Consider the following 10,224-nt stretch of genomic DNA (forward strand, 5'->3'; position numbering starts at 1 on the left):
GGGCCCTGCGCATTCTCCTGTAGTACATGCGGGGGGTTGATACACCCCTCTGAGAATGACTCTACGCCTCGGATGGGCTTCTCTGGGTCCGCTGTATGCGGGGACCCTAGTTCGAGTCCGGAAACTCGGGTTTCCGTTGATGGCAGGAGTTTGCGCCATGTCTGAAGTGCCTCGGGCCTGGCTTTGGGCCGCCTGGACATGCACTCGGCAAATGAACAACCGTCAGGGCGGCCGGCTTTGAGGATGGACAACCAGGATAATCTTCCTGCTCATATTAATGAGTATTCCCCTCTCTAATGAGCCGCCGTTCCCACTATAATGGTGGGGAGTCACCAGGTGGCGCTGTCGCTCTGCCTACGTTGACAAGAGGTTCCTGGGCGCAGGTTAACTGTTGAGGCGACAGGCGCGTGTGAGCTTGTCCTTCGCAGAGCCCTCACAAGACGGGGTTCGTTGCCTGCCTGTGCGGTAGGGATGTTTTTTAAACAGTGTTTTAATTAATGGCAGCCCTGTGCCTGAGGAGTTCTCAATTGGTCTTCGGACTGGGGCTTTCCGTGCGTTATGTACGGGACGAATTCCCTACTCGGGGCGGTCCTACCTTTTAGGTCGGCGGGTCCTCGGGGCTCTGACGGGTCCGGGGGCTCCCCCCGGCAGCACGGTTTTCACGGCGCTGTGCGCTGCCGCCTCGCTTCATTTTGGACCCTACGGGTCGCGGCGGGTTGCCGCGCTGGAGGTGAACGAGCACCTCCCACCTCCCGCCTCTCGAGGGCGGAGTTTGGTTGCCGCCAGGTGCGGCCAATGTACTGGCGCGGATCCTGCTTCCTCAAGGAGGCCGAAATAGGCTCAGTTGGGAGAGCTCCAGTGGAGACCGCCTGGGAATCCCAGGTGCTGTAGGCTTAACCTATACAGCAGTACTTGCACTGCGCCATGCCGAGGTTGGGAGTCGAGCCTTACCTGGAGCAGCTGATTGGTTTTCATAAACCATTTCACTGAAAGTACAGATTCGACTCAGATTAAAAGACTGCTTTAGAAAAGCGTCTTGGACGGCGTGCAGGGCGCGTCTGCCCCATCCTCGAGGGGCCGGTGTTCGCTCCTCGGTAGGGGCGTTTTTTCATTTGTATCCCAGGATATCGACCCTGTGGGGCTTGACGGTGGCAGGCATCACAAGGTGCTTTCTTGCCTCTACATGTGTCCTGACGTTGGCTCCTGGCCAGGCTTACTGTGCGGCGCTGGCGCGCTCTATGGGGGCGCGGTGCATCCTGGGATCAGGTCCCTTGGGGAGCCCTGTGTACTTCGGAGCTATAGCTCTTTGGTGATGGTCCTTTTTGGTGCGGTCGGCCCTCGCAGGCCGGGGTTCGGATCCCGCCTAGGCTGTAGGGGTGTCCCAAGGTGGCCATTTCCACCAAGTTTTGATGACATCCCGTTACTCCGGGCTGTGTGCATACGACACGCTGTGGAGGGGTAGTGTACTCTTCCCTCTACGGGCGGCCATACGGCCTGGGATTTTAGCCCGGGCCCTGGTTCGTTTCCCTGCCTCGGCGGGGCTTGGGTTCGAAATCCCGGGGAACTGTTTATTTCCTCTGGGTTTTGGAGGGCCCTCCACACGGCCCCTCGGGGCTTCAGTTGCCTGGTCTCCTCCGAGGGACTGGGGTTTGTCCTCAGGGTCACGGGTTCGTATACCGACTGGTACACTCTGCCTTTCATCCATTTGTGGTCGTGAAACATTGTTCCCTTGAGTTGGGTCACAACGAACATCTGTATTTCAGCGCCAACATACCCGTAGGGGGGTATGACACTTTCCGTAGACATATATTATGTTGGGAAACAGCGGCTTTCGTACTGCCGCCTTGTACCCTGGCTGGGGTATTGTGCGCGATTTTTGTATCAGGTTGCGCTTCGGTGAAGGCCCTGGCCCGAGTTTCGGCTGTGGCCAGTCTCGGGCTAGTTCTGCCACCCCCCTTTACGCCCGAGAGACTGACTGTCTGGGGCGCTTCGGGCTTGCTGTCCGGGCTGGCTAGTCTGGCAGTTGTCCCGCGGGGTCCCACCGTCTCGACGGGTTGGGGCCCCGGCCCCTTCCCGTGCCTCACCTGTCAATGCCTGCGAGTGGGGGTTCCCGCTCGCGGTGACGAGTACTTCCGTTGGGCTGACGTTCTGGCCCTGGGGGGGGAGCTGTACTCCTGGCCCGCCTGGTGGATCTTCTTCGCCGGGTGTGGGTCTTGGGGGTTCCCTGTCTGGCCGTGTGCTTCCTCACGGCCTCGTTTTTGTCTCCAGGGGAATAGGGCTTCACATCTGGCGGTGTATCTCATCCGTCGGCTTCCTGGCCCATGTCCGGTGGTCCCTTCGGTCCTCGTCTCGGGCTTGTCCTCCACCCTCTGGTTCTTTCAGGGGGGGGGGGGGGGGCGTCCTTTGGCGCCGGGTCGTTTGGCGTTGAGTTCTCCTGCGGCCGCTCAGCACCTCGTGCTTCGGGGGTTGCTGGATGTCTTCCTGGCCGGCCGTTTTTTTGATGTGCTCGCTTCGGCAGCACTGTTAATACACGTGGAGTAACTGGCTTGACCCCTGCACGTTTGCGTGTGGCTTTCCATTTGCCGGGGCTTGGGTCCCCGGGTCTGGGTCGGGTTGGGCGCCCTGATGGGGGTGTCACCGGTCCTGGCCCTGCGGGCGGTCTTCCCCCGGGGGCCAACGGAGTCGGGTCTGGCCTTCGTGGCATGGTCTCGCCCTGCCCCGGTGGTGTTTCTACGCCTAGGGCCTCGGCTCGGTCTGCCCCCGAGGTCTCTGTTCACGGAGGGGGGCTCGGCCCTCCGGCCCGGGTTCTACTCCTCCTTCCGGGTCCTTATTACCGGTCTTTCGCGTGGCCTTTCGGTCTGCTGGATCTCCCCCGTGCCCTCTGCGATCGCGGTTCCTCGGCAGGTGGCGCTTGGGCAGGGCCGGGGTGCTCATGGACGCCCGGCGGCGCATGGCCTTGTTTGGAACGTTGCAGTGGGGGCGTTCCTGTTTTTGGTTCCCGGCGGGGTCCTCCGCCCCGGGTTCCCTCTCCTTTGTCCGGGCTGGCGATTCGAGCCTCCTGGCCGATCCCGGATCTCCCCGGGCAGTGGTTGGGTCCCACGCTCTCGGCGTTTGAGCCGGCTCTTGTCGGCTGGCCTGCCTCCTTGTGCAGGCCTGGTCCTGGAGCGGAGGACGCTGCTGGCTCGGGGGTTGTGGCTTGGCTGCTGGGCTCCCGCAGGCATTCCAGTGCTCGCTTCGGCAGCACGTATTCATATTTGGAAAGATACAGGGTAGATTGACACGGCTCCTGCACGAGGAGGGCCCGCAGGATTCGTGGAGCGTTCCATGTTAGTGGAGACGTGTAGCTCAGGGGTTGGAGGCGGCGGTCCCGGTAGCTGAGAGTGGTCCTGGACCTGAGTTCGATTCCCCGCCTAACGGTGGGTCTTGGGCGTCAATGCTTCCATGAACTCGAGAAGTCTCATGCCGGTGCCTACTCGTCTCACGGGCTCACACTCTGCATCTCTGGGCGGATGCTTGCTTATTCTCCACTTGGGACCCTTGTGGCGGGATGCCTGACTCTCACCTTGTATCCTGCAGCCTACGGTCGTACCACCCTGAAGGCGCCTGTTCTCGTCCGATCTCAGTAGTTAAGCTGGGTCGGGCCTGGTTGGTACCTGGAAAGGTCTCGCAAGTGAATACATGGTCGGGTTCCCGAGGCACGCGCCTTGTTGCCTTTTGGGCGATACGTGCGCCAGGCACATCGCAATACACTTGCATACTCCCTCTCTCGTTCTACGAGCTCTTCGGGGCCCGCCCTTTTGGGACCCGGCCCTCGGTGGCGGTTCCTAGCCTGTCAGGTTTCCCTGGTGGCGTTGGTGTCTGCCGGGCGGATGGGCGTGCGGGGGTCGTTCCTCCGCTCCCCGCCCTACTTGCGGGTTTTGCCGGACGGGGTTGCCCCTCCGGCGTGTCCCCCGTGTCTTTCCCGGGGGCCTCGAACTCGGGTGGTGTCTTCCCGCTTTTTCCGACCAGCGGGGTTCCTCCCTTGTCCGGGCGGGTTGTTCGGCGTGCTGTTTTGGCTTCTCTTAGCCGCACGTTTTTCCTTTCCCGGTGGGATGACCTGTGTTGTGCCCTTTGGGGGGTAACCGGGTCTGGTGGCTCAGTGGACTACCTGCACTGCAGGGGACTGTGTTTGACCTCAAGGTCACAGGTACGAATCCCACTGTCCACTCAGCCATTACACCCGTTTCGTTCGGGCCACTTGCCCTCGTTCCCCCATGGTTCGCGGGCTTACACAGGCTGGCATCCTTCCCTCCGCTTCGCTGGGTTCGGTGGATCCGGCGGGGGCCCTGGGTCGGTCTGCGAGGTGTGGCTCTGTTCCCTGGGCCCCCTTAGTGGGTGTCTCCTCTGTGGAGTTTTGTCTGACTTCGGCGTGGTCATCACCCGCCTGGTACGTGGGTCTCTAGCGGTCCCGGGGGGGACTTCGCTGGGGCCGTTCGGAGTGCTGGGGCTGCGACTCCTGGTTGTCCTCCTTTTCCTGGAGGTCTTGATTTCAGGTTTCCTGTGGGCCCTGTTTTTCTTTTCAGTTGTTTTACATCAACCTTGGGTTGGTTTCTCTGCATCACCGTATGGTGGTGTTGTTATGGTGGTCAATGAAGCCTTGTTGGCTTGGGTATTGGCTCACTTTGTAACTCAGGGGGCGAGGAAGACTAACGAGGAGGTAATGCCCCGGTTACTTACCGGTAATCTTCATTACTCCGAGTATAGTCTTCCTCGCCACATGAGTTCCCTCCCCCCCTCCCTGTCTGGCTATCGGCTTCATTGTTTGCTTGGTAGATCAGGCTGATTGGTTGGGCCGGCCCGCCTCTTATAGAGGTCAGGTGGGACTGGTCGGCCATGTTGGGAGGGGGTGGGAGGTGGTTTCTTTTTGCTTTGGAGGGTTCTGTTGTGGAGCTGAAGCTCACTTTGTAACTCTTGTGGCGAGGAAGACTATACTCGGAGTAATGAAGATTACCGGTAAGTAACCGGGGCATGAATCGCTATTCATTAAATAAGACCTAAATAACCGCTTTGTACATTAGTAATAACAACTACAAAATAGCGATTCACAAAAGATCGCTATTTAGTAATCGCTATTACTACTATTCGTACATCTAGCCCTTATATATTGTGGTCGAGATATATTACATTTTGTATTGACATGGATAGATTTGGAGGGACATAAAAGACATAGACTAAGAATGAGAGACAGATAGAGTATGACTGATGTACTATTTCTAGCATTGAAAATATGAACTACACGAATAATAATTAAATCAATAGTCTTGGAAGGGAAAAGTAACGTTGAGATTTAACAAATAATATCCAGACCACGGTCATGGAATAACAAAATATCCAATGAGCTTTCGAGGGATGGAAACACATCTGATCAGTGGTACCTTGAACGCTCCCTCTACTGTGTAATAGTGACATACACACTCACCCTTGAGCTGTTTGCCACCGGCCGATGCACCAGACTGTGCTGAGCCAGATAGTGAAAACCCGGACCCACCAGCCGTACCTGCGGAGATGAGTGAAACGGCGTAAAAAAAATCACAAATCTATTTAAAAGCACATTAACATTTCTTATTAATTTATTATCGTTCTTAAGGTTCATATTAATTTTAATGAGTGAATGAATAAGTGTACACAAATAACTACTTTAAAGTCTGAAGTTGTCTTTTTGTATATACGTTGTATATATGTTATGTATATATTGACGGGGTTCCTCTGGGTGCTCGCTAAAGCACTTCGGGCCCGATTCACAGAAGTAACTTAAGACAAAATCCTAAACGTACTACTTTTGGTATTCACAGAAGTTAGGAATTTGTCTTAAGTTTGTCTTAAGACAAACTTAAGACATACTTAAGACCGACTTAAGACAGACTTAAGACAGACTTAAGACAAATTTAAGACAGACTTAAGACAGACTTAAGACAGATTTAAGACAGACTTAAGTGAGGATTGTGTCTTAAGTTTGTCTTAAGTCTATCTTAAGTCTGTCTTAAGTTTGTCTAAAGTCTGTCTTAAGTCTGTATTAGGTCTGTCTTTAGTCTGTCTTAAGTCTGTCTTAAGTTTGTCTTAAGACAAAATCCTAACTTCTGTGAATACCAAAAGTAGATAGATTTGAAGGGACCTAAAAGACATAGACTAAGAATGAGAGACAGATAGAGTATGACTGATGTACTATTTCTAGCATTGAAAATATGAACTACATGAATAATAATTAAATCAATAGTCTTGGAAGGGAAAAGTAACGTTGAGATTTAACAAATAATATCCAGACCACGGTCATGGAATAACAAAATATCTAATGTGCTTTCGAGGGATGGAAACACATCTGATCAGTGGTACCTTGAACGCTCCCTCTACTGTGTAATAGTGACATACACACTCACCCTTGAGCTGTTTGCCTCCGGCCGATGCACCAGACTGTGCTGAGCCAGATAGTGAAAACCCGGACCCACCAGCCGTACCTGCGGAGATGAGTGAAACGGCGTCAAAAAAATCAACACAATCTATTTAAAAGCACATTAACATTTCTTATTAATTTATTATCGTTCTTAAGGCTCATATTAATTTTAATGAGTGAATGAATAAGAGTACACAAATAACTACTTTAAAGTCTGCAGTTGTCTTTTTGTATATACGTTCAAATCTCTTCACAATTTTCATCAGCATCCACTGCAGAATGCTGGAGCCTAGACAACCAATCAGAAACATTGGTGAGAAATACAATACCGTTGTTTAGCTATTCAGCAACTATTAGGTGTCTGTGTTTGAGGGACGAGGGACTCTCAGTGCACCCAATCTTCATTACTGTGTCTTAGTGTGTATTTTCGGTTTATTATTTTGTTTTTTTCGGCGTGCGCTTTGACTGCACGGTAACGTACAAACATCCCTATTGCAAAAAATATGTACATATGGTAAGATTAGGGTCCACCTGTTTCATCCATTGGCTTTATTTGGCCAGACTCTTTCAGCAAGTGGCTTGGGACTACGTCAATCATATATTAGTTCATCCTGAAGAGTATTCATCTCTCACCTAATGCTATTGTTTGTTTGGATCCTTCCCTTCTGTACTTGAATTGAATTGCATGAGGGATTACTTTACAGTGGTAGTGGGCAGTTCGATCTTACTGCCACTCTTCTATGTGTGTCATTCCAGGGGGCTAATGTTGCAAGCGATAGACCTTTACATCCAGAGCTATTGGTTTTTCCAATGATCGTTTTTATTGACGGGGTTCCTCTGGGTGCTCGCTAAAGCACTTCGGGCCCGATTCACAGAACTAACTTAAGACAAAATCCTAAACGTACTACTTTTGGTATTCACAGAAGTGAGGAATTTGTCTTTAAGTTTATCTTAAGACAAACTTAAGACAGACTTAAGACAGACTTAAGACAGACTTAAGACAAATTTAAGACAGACTTAAGACAGACTTAAGACAAATTTAAGACAGACTTAAGTTAGGATTGTGTCTTAGGTTTGTCTTAAGTTTGTCTTAAGTCTGTCTTAAGTTTGTCTTAAGTCTGTCTTAAGTCTGTATTAAGTCTGTCTTTAGTCTGAATCTCTTTTAAAAGTCTAACCCCAAAATGCTAAAACCTCTGCTGAAAATGTATGTGCCCACGCGAGTCCTTCGCTCAGCTGGTCAGAATCTGGTTGAAGTCCTCCGGTTCAAGCGCAGCCAAGCTATGGAACACTCTACCAGGCCATATCCAAGAAATATATGATTTGTACCAATTTAGGAAAGCCATCAAAACTCATTTATTCCCTTAATTTCCGGGTGTCTCTCTGTTCTCTGTTGTGTTTTGTTCAGGATCAGCGCCGGGACGCCCCTTCGCTGGGGCAGCTGTGCACTTTACAAATTCCCATAACATAACATAACATAACATATGTAATGTAAAAACGTACTTTTCAGTGTATTATTTGGTTAGGCCCGACTGACATGGTGCTAGCTCAAATTATTTAATAACTTTGTGATTTTTGACGTCTGCTTTCAACAAGGCCCCATGCCCACAATGCTTTTCTACTTATCATGTCATATGTTTGAATGGCCCAGCTGACATTAACAATGCTTCTATCCTATTTTCAGAACTAGTTTCAGCCACAACATTATATCAAATACCTAACATAAAGTAAAACAAACTCCATCGTCTCTCTCTTCTCCTCGCTCCACTAGCTCTTTCTTTTCTTTCCCTTGCTCTCTTAAACACACCACTTCAACAGAAACTCAATATCCGGAGCTATCTCATTGCCATTGGGGATGTACCCTGAGGGTTTCTCGACTATGCGGAAAGTGGGCGATAACTCACAGATCAATTTGTTTGCAGTATTTCTCAAGATATTTTTATATAACAGACCCCTCAAAGCCTAGATTGGTCTGCTTTTCTTCATGGATATTAATTGATTTTTAGATTATTCTCGTCCTTCCATCTAGCATCCCTGACATCTCACCACCCTCCAAGTGCCCCTTGACAGCCAATGTTGTCCAGCACTGTAGCACCTTCATTGTAGTTGAATGCACTGTGGTGGCTGTCTGCACAACTCAGACTCACTGACTAAGATGCGGCCATCAATGGCCGTGGTATTATGATATAACCATTCATAGTGAACAGACAACGGAAGAACCCAATCTCCCTTAAAAGAACCTTAATTACATCTCCACCAACACTCACCTTTTACCGAAAGGCCACCTGTCAACCCGATGGACTGAGATGAACCAGAAGTTTTCAAGGTGACACTACCTGCAACATCTGCAGAGAAGATACAAACATTATTTAGAAAAAGGCAACAGAAGCAGGTGCCCTAGCAATTCATAATCCAGCTTTAAATAATGCATAATCCTAATACAGGGAGTAATAAGGACTGACTTGCATGGAAGTGAACATAAAATGCAAAATGTACATTCGGCCTGCTGCATACCTGGGCATCTGCTGTATAATTTCTTTTAATGATTTCACAGCCATAAAATGGCACATCAGTTAAAAAAGAAGCAAGGAAGGTCAAGAACTACAAGACCAGAAGGCCTCAAGTCTTCATCGGGTGTCCAGGTTGTGAGGTTGTACGACTTGATTGAATGATTGGTCACACTCGCATAGCGCCGATCACCCCCCAGTCTGAATGTTCCTTTGACGGAACATTCATTCCGTCAAAGCTGGCACCCTTGTACTATGGTGCAAGGGTGCCTGCGTTGGCACTAGGCAGCTGAATTTAGCACCATATCTATGGAAAAAGCAGGATAGTGGAGCGCAGAATTAGCAGCTTAACGCTGCACTCCGCCATTCTCTTGTGAATATACACCCCTGTCTCTTCAGTCCAGAACACGGTCTAAAAACAAGGGGGCATACTATCAACAAAAGGAGTTACATTATCGCCGCTTTTATCGGCAGGAAACTGCCGATAAAATGGCGATAATGGGCTTTATAATAGGCCCTTGTGAATTCCCATAGCAGCCCAGGTTCTTGTGTTAACCTGGGTTGCTATGGGAATTCACAAGGGCATAATATCAGGCCCATCATCGCAGCTTTATCGGCAGTTTCCTGCCGATAAAGCGGCGATAATGTATCGCAAGATCCTGATGGGGAGGCGCTAGTTCTTTGGTGTGTGAAGGAATGCAGGCATAAGGGAGCTAAGGTTAAGTCACATCCTCCCTATTTTCTATTGCATAAGCTATTTCGTGTGTGCCATGTCAGCGTGCTTACTGAAGTGCATGCTGTGGCTCAGTTTATGCATAGATAAAAGTCTCCCTCCTTTTATTTATCTGAAGCTTTGTATTTGCCCGTACAAGAATCGAATATTTTTTTCCACAAGGTGGCACTATTAAACCATTGTTAACGTGAACCAGTCTCAATGCTTCTCAAAATAATAAAAGTTCCACTCTGCATACTCAACCATTCAATGTTATAAAACAAGCACGTATAACGCAGGAAAAATATTATTGCATTCGGGCACAGCTTGAGTCTCATTAGACCTAACTCATATTAAATAGGAAAGAATGAAAACATTGGAAACATTGCTAGAAAGAGATCTCGAGAGGTGTTATTAACATTACTAGCTGGCTTAGTACAGATAACCGAATGACAGACAAATGGAAACACGAAAAACAAGTGTAACCAGTTAGCACCCTGTGACTGATTTAGGCATCTATCTATGCTGTAGTCATAATGAACAAAAATGTGTAGGTATAAAATGCACCCTATAAAAAACTC

The 10,224-nt window shown here is 49.9% G+C and overlaps 1 non-coding gene across 1 annotated transcript; it reads left to right on the top strand.

Moving 5' to 3' along the window:
* The first annotated feature begins 3,225 nt into the window (after positions 1-3,225).
* On the top strand, positions 3,226-3,332 carry LOC147703260 (U6 spliceosomal RNA). Its single transcript, XR_015298495.1, has one exon. It is a non-coding gene; the product is annotated as a U6 spliceosomal RNA (small nuclear RNA).
* The last annotated feature ends 6,892 nt before the right edge of the window (positions 3,333-10,224 follow it).

The sequence above is a fragment of the Lissotriton vulgaris genome, chromosome 7, assembly GCF_964263255.1.
Source record: "Lissotriton vulgaris chromosome 7, aLisVul1.2, whole genome shotgun sequence".
NCBI classification, from domain to species: domain Eukaryota; kingdom Metazoa; phylum Chordata; class Amphibia; order Caudata; family Salamandridae; genus Lissotriton; species Lissotriton vulgaris.